Source organism: Periplaneta americana, chromosome 13, assembly GCF_040183065.1.
Source record: "Periplaneta americana isolate PAMFEO1 chromosome 13, P.americana_PAMFEO1_priV1, whole genome shotgun sequence".
In the NCBI taxonomy this organism is placed as follows: Eukaryota; Metazoa; Arthropoda; class Insecta; order Blattodea; family Blattidae; genus Periplaneta; species Periplaneta americana.
The window spans coordinates 84,909,880-84,931,140 of record NC_091129.1 but is presented as its reverse complement, the minus strand read 5'-3'; the positions used below and the strand labels follow the sequence as shown (position 1 = coordinate 84,931,140).

Here is a 21,261-nt window from a genome sequence, read left to right as displayed (position 1 = left end):
GTTGTAGTAGTAGTAGTAGTAGTAGTAGCAGTAGTAGTAGACTTCGTAATATTATTAGTAGAAGCAGCACCACCTGCTGCAGGAGTTCAAAACTTCAAATCTAAATTATAAATGAGACAACTACTTTACTTTTGACAAATGAAGAAGAATTTGGGTGGTATAAGGTATATAAAGAAAGCAAAGGGAGAAAAATCGGAATGAAATTAACCACATTACCCATCTTTATGTCTTTACCATTGCACATCATCTTTATTATAGTTCTGTTGTTACAGCTAATAACATTTACATGCTCCTTCGTAACAATATGCAGTTTTGCCGGGTTCACATCCAGCGACGCATTCATCGACATCGCATGCTGAAAAAGAAAAAAGGAAATGGTTTATTTTATATATGCGTAGTATGTAAGATCGTCGCTAGAAATGGGAACTTTACAGCGTTAACGACTATCCAGAAATATTAATAGATGCCTAGACTTCTCTCACTCTCTTCTTCACACTAATTTTAAAATTTCTTAGAAAACTACCTATTAAAAGACGTAATATTTAATTTGTTTAATGTTTGACTCAGAAGCGTATCTTAGCAAATGCTTCGCATTTGCCATTATTTCTGTAAGCCTTTATAAAATGCAGACGATTTTTATGTTAGAATTTGTCCATTCGTTTCATGCATCAGTTGTCAAACTTGAGAATTGTTCATAATTTAAGAAAAATTTTATTATGTAATTTAAGTAACATCTGAATTTCAGCAATTCTTTTAGGGAGTTTTGAGGCTATTATTTTGCCGTTCATGTATTCCAATGCACAAAATTTCCTTACGTCCCTCCAAATAAAATTTTGGGTTTCAGCACTTATTACAGAACCGTATAGATTTAGCATAGGCATCAAAAGTGTAGAATATTATTCCAATTCACAGGAATAGAAGTGAAATTTAAGCACTTTGAAAAAACACAAAAAGAGGATACAATCACTAGAAATTAACGTTTTTCTACAAACCGTGGAATATACAAATTTTCCTCATGAGAGAATGGAGAAATGCTAGAAGAATTAAGATTGTAATCAGCGTAAACGTATTAGGCCTATGCAAACATATAAAAATTGTATACTACAACATATTTCAAGAAAGAATGACAAAAGAGTTCAAATCCACGAGGATCTTGAAAATACCTAATAGACCATGTAGGAAGCTATTGGATACAGCATATTTCAAGAATGAAAGACAATAGAAACCAAACTGTAATGTTGAGTAACAGCAAGGGAAGGAAGGCAATCATTAAGATCTTTGTAATGGGTGCAGGTCTTTGACGAAAGCTATTAACTACGTTTTCAAGAATGAATGACATCGGAGTTCCAAAATTCAACAATGAATACAGTTGAAGAAGAAGCCAGGAAGAATTTTAAAACGAGTACCGGGTAATGTCGAAAGCTATTGGCTGCAACATATTTCAACAATGAACGACATCGGAGTTCCAAAATGAATGTTAAATTACAGACCAAGATGAAGCAAAAGACCAAGAAGACCTTTAAAACGAGTACAGGATAATGTCGAACGCTATTGGCTGAAAAATGGTTCAGGAATAAATTATATCAGAGTTCCAAAATGAATGTGAATTACAGATGAAGAGGAAGCAAAGACCAGAAAACCTTTCAAACGACTGCTGGACAATGTCGAACGCTGTTGGCTGCAACATGTTTCAAGAGTGAACGACATCAGAATTCCAAAATGAATGTTGAGTTACAGATGAAGAAGAAGCAAACGATCAGGAAGACTTTTAAAACGAGTACTGGGCAATGTCGAAATCCATTTACTATAAAATATATCAAGAATAACGACAATAGAATCCCATAATTGAAGTTGAATGTCAGAGCAAGAGGAAGAAGATTTCAATGAAGACCTTTGAAACGGCTATTGGAGCACGTCTGCTAAGTTCTTCACCAAGAAATATTTTGTACTACTCAGGGTGGAATCTCTCGCCGTGTCGACATTATCGCCATTGAATAATAAGGCGTCTGAGAGACCCTTCGGAAGTAACGGCACTTCACAAAGGTTAGGTAAATATTGTAGGTTCATTCCACGCCGATAGTGTGATGTCAGATTGGTTGATTTAAATCCCAATTATTATTCCGGATGTTATGGTCTCTGAAATGTTCACGTTGCAAATGTAATATCGTTATCTTATTATAAGAATTCACAGATATTTCTGATTACTATAATTTTTTATTATAGGGAATTTTCAGAGTAAATATATATTTGTTTCATAACGCGATCTTTACTAGCTGAAATCTTTACTACATTGGTACTCAATCAGCGCGCCGCGGCGCCTGGTGCAACCACGATGGATCGGCTGGAGCGCCGTGGATTTTTCTTTTTCGTAGTTAGTGGTAAAGAAGATAGTTGTGGGTAATTCAATTTTTGGTGTTGGTCAACCTGCGTGACCAAGGAGGAATTCCACTTTAGATGTTGGCCAGCCTACGTAAGCATCCATAACATCGGAGTCGAACTATCGCATTGTTACGCTTAGCAGCTACAGTAATTGTTATAATTTCAATCAGTTTGATTATATTGTGACTTTGTTATGAAGTTAATAAATTATGGAGGAGTTTTCAAATTTGTAAAGTGGTAGTAAAAGATGTGAAAATTTTCAGGACAAGTAAAGCGATAATGACACTAGAAAATACTATGATCAGATTTCACGTGTACTTTTGTGAACAATGAAGCGTGTCCATATTGTTTGTTTTTGAAAGTAGACTTTGTATGTTATCTAGCAAATTGAAGCGCCATTTAGAAAGTGTTTATAATAATTAAATGATCAAAGTGAGAGTATATTTCTCCAGAAAATTGAGTCAAATGAAGGAACAGGAATTAGCATCTTCTAAGCAGATAACAGAATCATGTTCTTCTAGCGTTCTAGAATGAGTTTACCGGGTAGCAAAATGTAAGAAAGCTCATTCGTATACACAAGAACTAATTCTATCGTGTGCCATAGACATGGTGCCTATTATGCTTAGAGACTCCATGTCGAAACAGCATTTGCCAATTCCTTTGCCCAGCACTACAATCAGTAGGGAAATCATGATTTCGAATAAGATTATCTTTAAGAAATTGTATAAAAAATGGAGGAAGGGATTTTGGTTTGCAGATTGTTAGAGACAATTTTAACAATAGAGATGCTTATTTAATTTGTTAGGTGCGATTTGTTGATTTGTAACCTAAAGAAATGTTGGAAGATCTTATCTGTAAGGAAATAATTGCATATAAGACAGACGAAGATTGGTTTGAAGTTGTAGGCAATTTCATGACAGAAAATAAAATAGACTGTGCTCATTGTGTTGGTGTGTGCACCGATGGTGGGCGTTGCATATCGGATCGTTATAGTTGCATTGAAACACTTATCCGCGGCAAAGCTTCCGATGCTAGTTGGACCCATTTTTAATTGTTATGTATTCTAAGTGTCTGTTACTATATTTTTCACAGATTGTACAATATTTAGAAATGACCTTCAAAACTGCATTTTAAAAAGTCTTTCCAAACTTCTGTTGCAAACATCGCTAGTTGTTATAAGGTCTCCTACAGGAGAACCGTGGAAGCTATATCGTTAGTCAGGGAAGCCACCGACTCAGAATGGTTGAAAACCACTGCTTTATTATAACATAAAATGTCAATTACTAATAACCAGGGAAAGGATTTATATGTAAATACATATTTACTTATAAAGCTAATATAATTTATATTTTGCATTATCTTTATGTTTCACAATGTGTAGGGTTGAAAAATCCTACTTTTATTTTCCATATTTTTCCATATTTTAGAGTTTAGTACATATTTTCGTTAATTTCCATATATTTTCCATATTTCATATAAAACAGTCCATATTATATTAGGTTTAACAATAAAACAAAACAAAATTCCATTAACTTTTAAAAATACATTTCAACAATAGAGATTTAAACACATGTTCAGTAATCCCTTTAACATCAGAGTTATTTGAAAATTAGCAGTCCTATCAACAATGGGAAAGTAAGTTACAAAACTGTATTAATTTAATTTAAAATTTTTAACAGACTTCAGTTGTGCAGCTCAACAGTTAAATGCCAGTCAGAGTACACATAGGTTCAGTTTTGTAAATCATACTATAAAGACGGTAAATATGCCAAAAGTACGTCATTCAGTCAATTTAAAATCAAAACTAACAAGTTACATTTCAGAATTTAAAGAAGATGGTTTATCAACTGACAATAAAATATTATTTTGTAATTTGTGTCAGTGTGCAGTATCATCTACACAAAAGTTCCTGGTGCAACAACACATTACAACTAGTAAACATCAGGCCAACAAACAACTAAATTCCAAGCAGAGACAATTGTTTTTAACACAACCAACAACATCGAATGTAAGATCTGAGTTTAACATCGACCTGTGCCTTTCTCTCATCTCTGCTGATATTCCTCTCTACAAACTAAAGAATAAGGTCTTCAGGGAATTCCTTGAAAAATATACTCAACATACAATCCCGGATGAGTCAACACTTAGGAAGACGTATGCTCCATCCATCTACGATGAGACAATACAGAAGATAAGAGATGAAATTAAAGATAGTTCAATTTGGGTTTCCATTGATGAGACTCCCGACAAAGAAGGTAGACTTGTTGGTAATGTAGTTATCGGTTTGTTAAGTGAACAATATTCTGAACGAATTCTTTTACATTGTGATGTTCTAGAAAAGTGCAATAACAAAACTATAGTTAAACTGTTCAACGAAGCTATGGGTATCCTGTGGCCAAAGGGTATTATGTACGATAATGTGTTATTCTTTATTAGCGATGCTGCCCCTTATATGGTCAAAGCTGGACAAGCATTATCTGTTGTATATCCTAAATTGACTCATTTTACTTGTGTGGCGCATGCATTTCATCGTGTGGCAGAAGTGGTCAGAGACAATTTCCCTAAAGTAGATTTGTTGATTTCATCAGTGAAAAAAGTATTTCTCAAAGCTCCCAGTAGAGTTAACGTGTTGAAAGAAATGTACCCTGAAATTCCATTGCCACCAAAGCCAATTTTAACTAGATGGGGTACATGGCTAGAAGCAGTTGAATATTATGCCGAACATATAGACTCTATTAACAATGTTCTCCTTGCATTGGACTCTGAAGATGCAGTCTCAATTGATACTGCGAAAACAGTTACCTGTGACATAAGTGTGAAGAATGACTTAGCTCACATTCAGCATACATTTTCATGCATCATAAAAACGCTCAAAAGTCTCCAAAATAGGCACCTTTCACTATCTGAAAGTTTTGAAATTATAAATAGTACTGTGGAACAACTGAATCGTGGTAGAGGTAAAGTTGCAGATGCAGTAAGAGCTAAGGTGGACACTGTACTTTCAAAAAACCCTGGATATGAAGAACTACAAAAGGTTGTTGCTGTGATGAGTGGTGAATCAACAGTGAAGATTAACTTGGACTTATCCCCAGCAGACATTGTGAAATTGAATTATGTACCAGTTACTTCTTGTGACGTCGAACGCTCTTTTAGTCAGTATAAATCTATCCTCAGAGACAATAGAAGAAGATTCACTTTTCAGCACTTGAAAGAAATGTTTGTAACCTATTGTTATGGTAACAGACAATAAAAATTGTGTTTTGTTGAAACTACATTGGAAGATAAGGTACGTCCATTATATTTTTTGTTTAGTTTGATTAAAATGTACCAATATTTAACGTACATAGTCATTTTTTTATAATTTTAAGTCCATATTTAATTCCATATTTTGGTAAAAATCCATATTTAATTCCATATTTTGGTAAAAATAACTACATATATATTTACATATTTCATATATTTTTAGTCCATATAAATCCGTTCCCTGCTAATAACGTTCTACAGTACCGTCTCTATGTGCGTATGTTTCATGTGGTTAAATCAGTGCATGATTTGTTAATGCAGTTGGCAAGGTCGTAGCACAGCTGTGAGGGGATGGCTTCCTGATGCAAGTTTACACTTGCACGTTGATTCGAATCCTTTTCGTGCTATTTATGTGGTTGGGCTTATGGGAGATATTACCCAAAGATGATGTGAATATTAGGTACTGTAACGCAAATATGCGATCCTATCTCGTCAAAATATCATGTTGCTGTCACCAATTCCGTCTGTGCTATGTAAATTTGAAGATAATGTAAACATTAAACAACCAACTTAAGAATATGTCCTAAACGAAAGAATTTTATTTAGGGGACTTGCCTCCAGAGCATAAATAAAGTACTTGATACAAATTAAAATGAAACAACTTCAAGATCCTTTACTAAGAGTAAATTTGTTTAAATCAAATCTTACGTATTATGAAGTTTTATTCATGTTTGTATTTTTTTTTTTCATATTTCAATTTTTATTATATTTCGTAAATACTTAATATTGCTTGAAATTTGGTGTTGCTCATAACAGTGTTTTCTGAGAATTTTTCATTATTCATCCGAGAATCCAAACGTGCACGTTTATGTATGAATTAACATTTCAAATGAAACCGGCAATGGAGAATGTAAATAAGCAAAAATATTTTTGTGTTAGTTTTCGGGATACGAAACAACTATCGGTATAAATAGAGACGAACTTTTTCAAGTTAATGTAAATGATAGACAAATGAGTATTGAAACAGAATAGACAGACATACGTTTAAGAAAGCAAAGGGAGACCTGTCAAAATAATACTAATTTGCATAACCAGAAGACAACGATATATCGGACTCTCTGCGATCACAACGAATGATGATTATTCTTCTCAGTGTGAACAGGATACCAAATAAAAGAAATCAACAACACAGCGAATCCCATGAAAATATGGAAAAACAAGAAAATATATCTTAAAGACACTACTAAAAAAATAAAATCCTTACATTAAGATTCAACCAACAAGAATATTCCAAAGATGTGAAAATTATAAGGACACAAAGAAGTGGAATTAATGGTGTTTGAAAAGATAAATTTGCTACAAAACGAATATCTTGAAAAACCTTGAATTACCACAAAGGCACAAATAAAAAACTTTAAATATGACTTATGTGAATAAATGAAAAGTCGAATATGGAGAATATTTGAAAAATGTGTTACTATTTTCCACTTTTATGCTTATCTTACTTATTTAATATAAATAACTAAATAAATAGAAAACTTACCTTCTGTCACTGAAATTTGGGCTGCAAACAACTGAAACAAGAAAAGAGCGCAAGCTTTTTTAATATTTAATAATATTTGAATCCTAATTAAGAAAATATAGTTACATAATCAGGATACGATTGACGATTGTTTAAAATTTATTTCTGAAAGCAATTGAGAAATCTTACCCTTAAAAAATTTTGTCGTAAAGTCTGTGTGAACTAGCTAGACAATTTCAAGATGAATCCTATCCTGTGAAGCTGAGCGGAATTTGTAATGACGGGTATCTTAATAGAACATAACAAACTTACGGTTATATAAGAGGTAGGCTACTGTTTCGTAAAAATAGGAAATTATTGAATAGGTAGTTGTGGCTTGTCACTCGACAAACTGATTATTGCTAGATCACTGATCTGATCAGTGAATTAAATACATTTTCAAGATGAGCCTGACTACATCCCAACAATATTCTAATTACTTTACGTGGTTAAATATAAAAGACACTTAATTGAATTTTTAATTATTAAACTTCTGAGATATTTTAACTGAAAACTGAATCTTTAAAAGAATCTAGGACCAAGTTTTGACACACTTACAATTTTAATTTGATTTATTTAATGTTTTTAACTCTTTGTTACATGCATTTCAGGACTGTCAACCTGATATCGCACTCGACGAAAATTCTTTTGCGAATACTGAATCGACGTTAAGATGGAAAGGCTGTTTGAAGAAGAGCAGTTTGGCTTCAGGAAAGGAAAAGGTACGAGGGATACAATTGGACTACAACGAACAATCGGCGAAATATGTCTAGAGAAGGAGAAAGAGTCCGCACCTATGGAGTAGCGGTTAGCGTGTCTGGCTGCCAAACCAGGTGGCACGGGTTCGAATCCCGGTTGGGATAAGTTCCTGGTTGAGGTTTTATCTGAGGTTTTCCTTCAACTCAATATGAGCAAATGTTAGGTAACTCTCAGAGCTGCACCCCAGACCCATTTCACCGGAAATATCACCTTCATTTCATTCGGACTCTATATAACCTGGGATGTTGATACAACGTCGTAAAATAACCTACTCGAAAAGAAGAAAGAAGTGTGTATATAGTATTTGTGGACCACGGAAAGGCTTTCGACAGAGTGGATTGGAACAAACTGACGGACATCCTGCCGGAAATATGCGTGGATTGCAAAGACAGGAGACTGTTCAGTAATATTTATGTGAAATAACGAGTCAAAGTCAGGGTAGGAGAAGATATATCTCAAGGAAGTGAAATATACAGAGGAGTCCTTTGTCACCAACTCTGTTCAACATCTAGGCCTACTTGGAGGATTTGGTGAAGAACTGTTTTCAGAAATGGAAGGGATGATAGAAGGTGGAAGAAGAACAAAGTCCATATGATTTTTCTATGATATGGTGTTGTTAGCAGAACAGGAACTGATACTAAGGGATACGCTACTGGAGCTAAATCATATCTGCGAGCAGTATGGGATGAAGATAAATGCAAACAAGAAGAAGACTATTGTTGTCGGAAGAGAGCTAAAGAAGGTAAACATGCGACTTCTAAATGAGGCAATAGAGCAAGTGAACAGCTTCAAAAACCTGGGTTGTACTATAAACAGTAACATGAGCTGCTGCCAGGAAGTCAAAAGGAGATAAGCAATGGCAAAAAAAGGCTTTTAATAGAACTCGAAGCATCTTCTGCGGATCTCTGGAAAAAGAACTAAGAAATATACTAGAGAAGTGCTTTGTGTGGAATATGGCATTGTATGGGGAAGAAACATGGATATTACTACGAAGTGAATGGAAGGCACTAGAAGCATTTTAAATGTGGATATGAAGGAAACAGGAGCAAGTCAAATGGTAAAACAGAACAATAAATGAAGTTTTGTTGGAAAGAATGGGAGAAGAAATAATGTCGTTGAAATAGATCAGGAACAGAAAAATAAATTAGTTGGGTCACTGACTAAGAAGAAACTGCCTCCTGAAGAATGCATTAAAAAGAAGAGTTCGGTGCAGAAGAAGATATCAGATGATAGACGACACTAAGATATATGGACACAATGAGGAAGGCAGAAATTAGGAAAGAATGGAAAACGCTTGGTTTCGGTGAGAGACGTGCCCGTGAGCAGAACACTTACATATGTATGTATGTATGTATGTATGTATGTATGTATGTATGTATGTATGTATGTATGTATGTATGTATGTATGTACAGATACCCTTAAAAGAATGAGACGACTCTTGGTCGTCGGAAGTTAAAGTTCTACAGCGCGGTTCACTCGATATCGACGTAACGATACATAACATGAGAAATACAGCAAGAATTGTTATGAGGACCACAACAAGGACAAGGACCAAAATAAGAATCACGAAGAAGACAGCCATTTAAGGCCACGATTTCACAACATAGCTAGGGTCACAAGATATCATTTCTTCTCTGTACCGAATGGCAAATGCCTACTATGGGATCTACATTCTAGACTGCTGTTGTCACTGTCTTGTCTCGGTAGCTCATATTATAGCGTGTCGGTTCCACTGCTTAACCGAAACGTCTTCTGTTCGACCCCAGGTGAAACTTTTTTTATTGAGGTGTAATGAATTTCTTCAGAGTTCCTAGACTATCTAATTTGTCGAAAAATATGAATAATTTATGCCCAATTTCTGGGTCTTACAAGTGGGCTGAACCTCGTCAAAAAAATAAATCTTACTTGAAAGTTAAGAGTATTTTTCTCAAACAAAAATCACAAGAAACAAAAAGAGACCTGTCAACTTAAAATCTTATCCACATGCCATCAGCTTCTATTACAGCTCTAAATCGGTCCGGCATGGATGTCACGAGATTGAGGAATAAATTCTAATCCCCGGCGAGATCTTCCCAAGTTTCAACAACTTGATCCCACAATTCGTCTCGATTTGGAGGGCGTCAGTGGGCATAGGTGGCTATACTTCTCTTTTTCAATTCCGCCTATAAATGTTTTATGACATTCAAATCAGGTGACTTCGGATGCCAATTAATGATTTCGGTCTCGGCTCTACTTTGAAACCATTTTTGAATGCTTGCGGCATAGTGCACGGGATTGTTATCCTGTTGGAACAACAATGTTCCTTCGGGAAAACGTTCTAGGGGCGGAAGGAAGGAATATATTTTCCAGAATGTGCTCGTAAGTTCCAGTATTAAACCGGCCATCGATGTGTTCTATAACACCAGGTCCATCGTAAGACATCCACCCCAACACGATATGACAGTCTACTATATACAGTCACGAAGCTTGAGTTTTGAGGGTGCTAGAAACAATAGACTGTGATGGTACTATTTTGCATTGCCTGTAATGAGGCGATATTAGCGATCCTAGTGGTGAGCAACAATCTAATGTTTGCATATTTACTACGTATTGAGCTTCGCGACTGTATATACTAGACTGTGACAATATGCTAAGCGCCCCGATCTTTCACGTCGGTGCACATAGCGCTGATCATGTGGGAGACCATCCTCACGATAGACACGGACAGGACTTTCGTAATCACTCGAGATGGTTGTTTCGTCGGAGAAAATTACATTTCTCCAATGGAAATCCACTCGATTGGTAACGAAGGCAAGACGTTCGACAGCTTGTGCTTCCCCCAATATTTCCATTTGCGCAGCCCTCCGGCTCCTAATACCGCGGTTCCTCAACCTGCTGATCACAGTCTGTGAAGAACCGGGAAAGTTAGATGCTGCTCTTATTTCGTTAGCAGTCCGAAAGGGGTCCTGTCGAACTTCCTCGAATAAGAGAGCATCCTCTTCCAAAGAAGAAATCCGGGGACGCCCAGGAATAGGGCGATTTTCGACCTCCCCTGAATTTTGGTAACGATGAACCCATCTCTCGGCTGTACTTCCAGAAATACCGACCAAACGGCCAGCAGATCTAGCCCCATATCCAGCCTCAACTACAGCTATAACTCGCTGTCTCATGTCACGTCGGTTCGCCATTACGATGAGAAAAGTGGGATGATGATAATACTTTAGTGTAGGCAATGACTATTTAACGTGATATAGAATTATTGAAATAAGGGTCATCTTGCACAGTAAGAGTTAATAAATCAACTCTAACTTAAATATTTAAATAACAGGAAGTCCAATTGTTGCGAAGCTAATCAAATTAAATCTAATTACATTAAGTAAACAAACCCCAAGTTATGACACCACATTGCTACAGCTAAATTGTAGGTTATTAACATAAGCATTGAATAGGTCCGTGCTTACGTGTTGGACGACAAAACCAAACATCGAAAAGTTAGAATCTTGCCGAGGAATGTAACTTCTTGCTTTTTATAATGTAAATCAGACTTCTAACTACAATCATTCATATTTCTTAATATTTATTAATATTTATAGCCAACATTGAATTTGTAAAGAAAAGACTTTAGAAATCTCATATGGAATTTTTGATCTGTAGTGACATAGACATAGATTATCTCTCGGAACTTTTCCGCAAAGTAAATTAAATTCACCCCTTGAAACTGGAAATCTTAGTCGTAGACTCATTTCCCCACCAGCATACAAGCTAAAGTAGCACAGCCATTGATAAAAGTTTTGTACACTGAATTAGACTGAATTCCTATTCGGCAAAACCTATAATCAATGGCTTGTAGGAATGTGATAAACAAATCCTCTTTCCAATGTTACTGAACAATTTCAAAATATTAATTTAAAAACTAAAAAACGGTCGTAAATGCTGTATCTAGTGATTATTTACATTTATGTCTACAAAATGAATCTTGGAAAAACGTATATGTTACTGGTACTACTGATATTCAGAGTAAATATATTGTATTTTTCACTTCATTTCAGAATCACTTCAGTGGATATTCTCCACTCAATGTTGTCAAAAAATTCAAAAGTAAAATCATGTAGATAATGCAGGGACTTAAAAATCTCGTGTATTAAAAAGAATAATCTATAATGTAATGAGCTGCAATGTAACTATCCTCATATTCTTAAATACTACAAGAAGTACAGTGTAATTTATCAAAATTTATGAAAGAGGGAAATAGAACACATTTGAATAGAAAAGCACAAAATCCAGATAATGCAATTAAAGTTATTCGGAATATTATTAAAGTTAAACTTGTAGATATCCTAAGAAAGAAAATATTTTTTCATTAAAATTAGTGATTATAAAGTAGAGGATCCCTAATCTATTGCAAATTCTTTTAACGTCTTATAGTATATAGTACAGAAATATTATTGACAACTTAAACATTCAAGATTTTTAAAAAATACTGCAATTGGTTACTTAACACATGCATTTAATAGTTAGTATTAATATATGTAATTAATCAATAACTGCAACAGTGCTTTTACATTCAATCATAACATGAATTAAATTGAATGCACATTAAATTAAACACGTAGATAAAATAGTTAAAATCAACTGAAGGGGTGAGAATCAAAATAATCCAAAGTCACACTTTTAACAAAAATTGTTTTGTGCGAGTGCATTTATTACACATATGGGAAAGCTACTAATAAAATATTGTAATAATTACTCAACAAATGACATGGCCTAAGGACTCTAAACCTTTGTAATCGTTTGTCTGTGTGGCTTAGGGATATATTTTTAACTTCATTTTAATTGTTAGTTTTTAATATATATATATATATATATATATATATATATATATATATATATGCATTTACATTGTATGTGTGTGTGTATAAATGCATTCATTAGATTTACGTTTATAATATTATAACTTGTAATTTTGTAATTTCTGTGATCATTAACACTTAATCTGAGGACTTTGTAAATCTCTATTTCAACGTTATTTAGAAAAAAAAATCGCTGATATAGACTAAGAGTCGAACTCGCTCTCTTCTACACAACACGCAGAGATCTTATCGTCTGAGCTATTGCAACGACACGAAAGCTTTACTTTCTGTGCGGAGTGTCGATCTAGTCATGAAGATCCATTGTCGATTTAACGACACGATTTACGTATATATTTATCTCTTATTTACGTAATATTATCATATTTTTTGCAGGTTTTGAAGTGAATTCCGGAACGATGCTAGTAACAAACCAAATAGCTTGAATCTAAGTAACTCAATATTCGTTATCTTGTGTATCAGTGCTCTGGTCTCTGATCATGCGCAGTGTTTTACATCTGAGACTTAGGAATATTCAATCGTCTCATTCCTTTTCAGGGACACTGTACAATGTGTTAGGGGAATTAATTTTAAGCTGTGTACCAATTTTATGCTCAATCGGACTACTACTTTAGAAGTTAATTTTATTTTAATAATACAAATTACGGATATAATAAAACATTCCACGCGCATAACATTTATATTAATCAAGTTCATAAATTTTTCCTAAGGACTCTGGTTCACTGGCGGTATTTTGACGTTGAGAAATTCATGATATCTAGATAAATTTTGGCATAATACATTTATGAATGTCAGATATTTATTTATTGAACTTTTTTATTTACATTCTATTTATTAGCTCTTTATTTTCAAGATACGAAAATATCCCAAAGCTAGATTTCAGGTAATATGCATGGACAAGTACGAATATTTTCATTGAATTTTGGTAGAAAGTACAAGCTCATGGAGTATTTTGAAGATCTAAAAAGTATAGTTTCGATAAAAAGCATCATTTGTGAAATTAGGATGCAATACTTACTAACTTATGGTGCAGACTTATATGAAAATCGCTTCTGCAACCCAAAGGAAACGGAGACATAATACATATCGTACTATCAACTTGCAAAGTGCCAAAGGAATATTTTCGTACAAAAAAATGATTTTTGATCATATATTTCTCCTAGTATCACTTAATACGAAATAATATTTGGGTGTTTTTGCGAAAAATATACAATAATCTGAAGGTATTACCATCATCACGAAGAAGACCCCGATGAAAAATGTGAAATACGTAGTCGCCGACATTTTGCAGTGATCTCTTTAGGTATGTCTGAAAAAGAGGACAAACAGTTCCCTTAAACTTTTAGATCATTACTTTATTTAAATACAAACACTTTTATTTCTGAAGTCTGATTTTTGTATTATGTATCTAGTCAGCGATGTATGCAATGGAAGGAGGAATGAACTAGCCACTCTACCCCATTATTTCTGGCCTAGTTGCCTCATAATTGATGTATTGTTGGTGTCATTTTTGGGTTCTAGACCTGTGTTCGGACATATGACTAAACAACAAATAACAACACTTTTATTTAGAACTCAGGGAACAGAAAGTCCAAAACAATTTATTCCTATTTATTTTGAATTTCAAAAGATGCGGGCATAGTCTCTAGTGAAGAAGAAATTTACAAAGCTGGAATAAAATCAGTCTAAATTAAACTAAAAGTTCCTTTTTAATATATTCAAAAGAAAACCAAAGAAACTTACAACAGGAATCAAAGATCTTCGCTTAGTAAAAGTCTTCGTAACGTGCCAATCATACCATCACATAGGAATATGAGTATCAGCTAAGTCGCAAAGAGCAAATCTTGAATGCAATAACTGCCTAACAGTGTAAGACATAGCAGACAGACAATCTCAGAATATTATTTCATGTGAATATCTTCTACGTATGCAAATATATGTATTAATATCAGAAACACGAACTCGTTTTGGCTAAATATGTGTTTCTTCGGTTTCTGAAATATTCTATTGATTTTTGAGCAAAAAATTAAATCTTTGGTTTAATATTTATTTAAAACATTCGTTTCGTGTGTTTCTTCTTAATTCATTGTTATGTTCTTTCTATTGTTTGATTAATTTTTATGCTACATTAGACTTAGCGCGCACTACCGATTAGGCTACAAATTGCAATGACTATTACACTTTTACTACGTCATATTACATTTGACAAAGTAAAACGGTACGAAAGGGAGTGTTTCAACCAATCATGGTCGTTTATCGCTACAATTTTATCACTTCTCTAGCATTTTCTTCTTTCTATCACTTCCCTAGCATTCCACTTTATCATTTCCCGAGCATTTCGTTCTTTTTTGCCAACATTTAAAAATGCAATTCATTATGGCACTAGAGAACATGCTTTGCGATCGTCATTTGTTTACCGCATGGGTAATCAACTGAAAATTGTGGATCCGTCCAAACATTTTGGTGAAGCTAATATGAGTGAAATAGAATTTTAGTAGCTCAATTAATATTTAATTATATTACAATACTTCTTTCTTCTACTCTTTATATAGGCTACTTTCTTCTAATCAGAATAGTAAATTAAATCCCACTCCAGTTTTCAATTTCTCTAGATAATTCAAAACTTCTAATGAGATTGCAGTTGATAAAAATAATGTAACTAAAATTTGGCACACTTGCTATTATTAAAAGCAAATCACAAAGGATTTTGTAGAAATAGCATGCAATATGACTCTGATCTTTCGTAATAGATAAAGATTACTTAAAAAGAATTATTTTTGATGCATCAAATTACAAGCTCGAGATTGTTGAATAATCAGTTTTATAAGATGTTCAATAGTTCGAGGGAAAAGGATAGTACATATTTTAATTATTTTCGAGTGGATAAAGACGGGTTAGATAACAGGTTATCTTATTATTTGCAAATCAAGATTTCAGGTATAATTCCCTGTAAAGTTGATTCGAATAATTTCGAGGGAAAAATTATTCCGGAGCCGGGTATCGAACCCGGGACCTTTGGTTTAACGTACGAACGCTCTACCACTGAGCTACTCGGGAACTCTAACCGACACCGATCCAATTTTTCCCTCTATATCCACAGACCTCAAAGTGGGCTGACAACCGTCAAGCAACCAACTTCGAGTGCACACTAACTCCGTGTGACTTAAATTGTGGTTTTCTGTTCACGAACAGTGACGTGTATTATGCAAATCAAGATTTCAGGTATAACTCCCTGTAAAGTTGATTTGAATAATTTCGAGGGAAAAATTGTTCCGGAGCTGGGTATCGAACCCGGGACCTTTGGTTTAACGTACCAACGCTCTACCACTGAGCTACCCGGGAACTCTAACCGACACCGATCCAATTTTTCCTTCTATTTCCACAGACCTCAAAGTGGGCTGACAACCGTCAAGCAACCAACTTCGAGTGCACACTAACTCCGTGTGACTTAAATTGTGGTTTTCTGTTCACGAACAGTGACGTGTATTATGCAAATCAAGATTTCAGGTATAACTCCCTGTAAAGTTGATTTGAATAATTTCGAGGGAAAAATTGTTCCGGAGCCGGGTATCGAACCCGGGACCTTTGGTTTAACGTACCAACGCTCTACCACTGAGCTATTCGGGAACTCTAACCGACACCGATCCAATTTTTCCCTCTATATCCACAGACCTCAAAGTGGCCTGACAACCGTCAAGCAACCAACTTCGAGTGCACACTTTACAGGGAGTTATACCTGAAATCATGATTTGCATAATACACGTCACTGTTCGTGAACAGAAAACCACAATTTAAGTCACACGGAGTTAGTGTGCACTCGAAGTTGGTTGCTTGACGGTTGTCAGCCCACTTTGAGGTCTGTGGATATAGAAGGAAAAATTGGATCGGTGTCGGTTAGAGTTCCCGAGTAGCTCAGTGGTAGAGCGTTGGTACGTTAAACCAAAGGTCCCGGGTTCGATACCCGGCTCCGGAACAATTTTTCCCTCGATATTATTCATCTTATTATTTGTTCGTACAGTAACTCATTAAGACACTAGACAGGGATTGGCCGTTTCTCCTGAAGGAAGTTAGCCAAAACACTAAGGCAAGCAAGAAAAATATAATATCCTTTATCAAATAATACACTATTTATTACAAATAATGGCAATGTACAATTGAAAATGTTAACGGAAGAGTAATTTAAAGCCTATATATGTATATATGTGTGGTAAATTATGAAATTTTGAACAGAAAAATAATTTGTAAATGCATTTTAAAGTAGTACCATACCTTATGAAATGATCTGTTTAAGAAAATAATAATGAATCCTGCATAAAGAAACAAATAGTTACATAGAGGTGACTGTTGTACCTTCAGCATAGTGTGCCTTTGAACAATTTTTTTTTTTAATTTTGCTGCTCCTAGAGGACTCAAACTTAAATAAAGTGCAGAGAAATTCGCTTAGTAGCTCTGGTCGTATTTTCGGTTTGATTTATTGCAAAGTGTGAATTCTGTGGAGGAAACAATTTTTATACTACCAAAACTAAATATTTTATTCATTGATGTATTCATTTGTGGCGATCAATCAAGTACAGTGCGTTTCCTATCATCTACTGAGTAATACCATACTTTAATTTCAATTATTTATTCGATTCTCTAGTTTTGGTAGCCATATTTGTTTAAACGTGCACCCTTTTGTACCTTCGAACATGTTTCGAAGTTACACGATACTATCGGGTTTTGTTTTTCTTTTCTTTTAAGATCATGTCACGAAGTAAGTCTGGAGTTAAAAGGCCCGTAATTGATTCGGATGGCTTCAAAAAAGCTGTTGAAGCAGTTATTGCTTCTCTAGGAAACAAATTCTCTATCAGAGAAGCCTGCTCTGGTTTCTGATGGCAGATACATTTTAAATATGTTTGTCAGTTTTTACAGATATACTTCCACTTATATTCCATCTGTTGTATCTTCGAACACATTACATATCCCTTCATTTTATTTCTTTTTTATCCTTAATAGAGCTGTTAAACACGAACATACGTACAGGAATTTATAAAGGAATCTTAAAAAATTACTTCAATCATACTTGTATTTAAAAAATTTAATTTCCCAAAATTAAACAAATAAACTAAAATAAAAGATGAAAGTGTTTCAATGTGCAACAGTCTCCCCTATGGTCTGTTACGAAACAAATTCTAGACAAGTCTGTTCATCAAATTAAAAACGGCATATTGATATCTACTATCCTCTGTAGGTTTCATAAACCAATCAACAATTATACAATTCAGTTTTTAAACTGCTACAATTTTTAATAAACTACAGTGAATTTACTTTTTCCCACTCCCACTGCCCTCAGAATGCTGTTATTAGCTTGTTTTTAGGGAAGTAAATGCATTTTACCGTCATGATGTTGGTTGGTATATTAGTGCTTTCTCATTTTGTTCTAAAAATTCCCAGTCCTGTGTACTTTCTGCGACTACCTTAGATCATTGCTTCAGCGATGTCTATAGGCAGGTTAAGTACGTCTTTCAGTGTATACTTTATTAATTATTTGCGTCATCCAAGAATTTTTTTTTTTTTAAGGTTTAGTGATGGTGTGAAATTGATACGTTAAGGAAGGTCAGATGGAGGTATTTAAAACAAAAGTCGTTTAATAGGAAAGCAAATGGTGCATTTCTTACATACTGAAAACCCCGATTAGCAAGCCGAAGAGTTTAAGAGACGTGGCCCGATAGAACAGCAAGGAAGGCCAGAACTCAAAGTCCTCAGGAGATAAGCTAAACTTAACTCATTACCAGTCTAAAAGGCGTGATCGTTATGTCGGAAAGGTTTCTTTCAGGTCCAGCGTCGCTAATGGTTACTATTTTACTCGTAATTGTATACTAGGCTATACGGAATTGAATGAGAAAATTAGTACATGCCAAAAGTACAATTACCGAATCTTATTCTGTTCCAACAGTGTATTGGAGAAGAGTGAAATTTCGCTTCTGTTCTATCAAGCTCTGAGAAACACATAAGTTCACAATTTATTTTGGAATAGAGTAATTTTGATCCACAACCACTCTAAAATATGTCTAATCAGGTACAGTAAGAGATTTCAAACATGAAAGGGAGTAAATTTAACATTGATATTTTATTCCAGATTTATAAATGTTTGTTAATGCACAACTGAAATGTAACATTGTGTTTTAAGAACATAAGAAGACAAAAACCTGTTAACAGGGAAGATAATATTATTATGGTTATAAAAGACTCCAAATTCTGACCCCGATGGCATTCCATAATGAAGTGTAATTTATCATGACATTACTTACTTATAGACTATTGTTCTATCATAATTGACTATTTTTGTTCAAAGTGGTTGAAATAAAGAAACGTAGAATAACTGTATAATGAATACATACCTGATCTTTGTTCGCTTCGAAGTCGATGGGTGACTTTGTTAGAATTCAATATTCATTTGCTTATATATACCATAACTCACGTTTTTTTCTCTCCTTGACACGTGTTCAGAAAAAAATTTCGGTTCAAATATATACAGCGTTTTGTATTATCGTTAGGATAACACATTATCTTCCATTGTTCTCATTTCCACTGTATGTAAATTACGTTCAAATTCGCTTTGGTTAATGATCACGTTACTACACTAGTGTCCAAAAGTTAAGCATAATTCAATATTTTGTTCCCAACCTATCAGAATGACACCATACTTGTACAAATGAATCACACAGGATCTAGTATCCAACGGATTAATACATATCAGCACATTTTGTTTTAGTGTGGCGTAGGGGCACATTTTACAAATCATGCTACAAAATCTGACTATCACTTCCACAACAATGATGGCGCTGAGCGGTTAATATGGGGTGTGGTTATCCCTCATGGCTAACAGTCGTCGCAGCGCCGTGGCATGCCCTCCATCAGGTGGTTCAAGAGCTCTGCAGACAGCTGTTTCCATTCCTGACGAAGAGCATTGCGGAGGGTTGAAAGTGTCCTCGGTGGAGGCTGGTGGACTGCAACTCCTCTTCCTAATGCATCCCAGGCATGCTCTACAGGTTCCAGATCCGGGGACATCGCTGGCCAGTCCATGCGCCGGATATCATCCCCTTCATGATACTCGTCCACCAGGTTGGCTCTATGCGGACGTGCATTGTCGTCCATAAAGATGAAGTATGGACCAACTGCACCTCTGAAAAGTCGCACATCTCGTTCCAATATCTCGTCTCTGTATCTCTGGGCATTCACAGTACCAGCTGCGAAGATGTGCAGATCTGTACGTCCATTGAATATTATGCCTGTCCGCACGAGTACGCCACTACCACAAAATGTGGGTTTTTCCACGATTTTTGTGGGATGACACCAGGTTCCACGTTCACTCCGGATTATTGTGCGACGGGAATCATTGGTCAAACTGAATCTGGACTCGTATGTAAACAGCACGTTCCTTCATTTATCCAAGGTCCAATGTTGATTTTGCCGACTCCACTCTAAACAGTTCCTTATGTGTACTCGATTGAGCTGGACCACACTGCTGGTCGTCTGGTTTAGAGACAGCCTGCCCTGAGCCTCCAGTATACAGTCTGCCTGGAAACTCGAACGCCTGAGGAGGCTGCAAGCTCAGAAGACAGTTGTCTTGCAGGCATCGTCCGATTACGTCGTGCTGATAAGGTCAAATTTCGGTCCTCTTGCGGCGTTGTGACCCATGGGTAACATAGTACAGGCATACGACGAACATCTCCTGTGTCTTCGAACCGTCGCCGAAGCCTGGAAATGACACTTTGTGCCAGATTCAGGGCTCGAGAGACTTCGGCCTGTGTCTGAACTGCTTCCAGACATCCGATTATTCTGCCCTTCAAAACAGGGTCCAGTTGGCGTCTCTGTAGCATGTTGGTGCTGTCCTGTATACACTGTGAGAAGGAACTATCCTCTGTTCACAATGAGAGAACAAAAACGAAGGAGTAGTACTGGGTCTGTTTGCTTACCTTCTAAACACGTGTTTATTCGGAGGGGAGGCGGAGGTTGAGGTACCCCCTCCCTATGCATAGAGCACAAGTACCTACGATGCGGCACATACTGTGATAAAGATTTATAGCGATTGCTCACCCTTTTCTCTTTCATTTCTCTGTTTCACGAATTATGCTTAGCTTTTGGACATTAGTGTACATTCTTCATAGAGACTAAAGAACTGGAGCCATTATCTTCGACTTAAATTTTTTTCTAATTGACAATGGCCTAATTTCCCTGTGGGATTGTTCGTGGTATTGTTATTACGATTATACTATTTTGACTTTAGTGAAAATATTTATTTTGTTCCTTATGCATTAATACGAAAATTTTGATAACATATAATGAAATTTGACATGGTGAAGAATGGGTAGAACGGAGAAAAACTTTCTCCGGCAACGAGACTCGAACCCGGGTTTTTAGCTCTACGTGTTGTAGCTTTGTCCACTAAGCCACACCGGATTCTAGTTTCGATGCTGGATTGAATCCTT

At 35.4% G+C, this 21,261-nt stretch overlaps 1 long non-coding RNA gene across 1 annotated transcript; it reads right to left on the bottom strand.

Annotated features, from left to right (window-relative positions):
• Window positions 1-221: 221 nt before the first annotated feature.
• On the bottom strand, window positions 222-19,301 carry LOC138712068 (uncharacterized). The gene is made up of 4 exons (XR_011335626.1): window positions 19,171-19,301; window positions 14,021-14,099; window positions 7,166-7,196; window positions 222-355 (listed from the first exon to the last, which is right to left on the bottom strand). It is a non-coding gene; the product is annotated as an uncharacterized lncRNA (long non-coding RNA).
• Window positions 19,302-21,261: the final 1,960 nt, after the last annotated feature.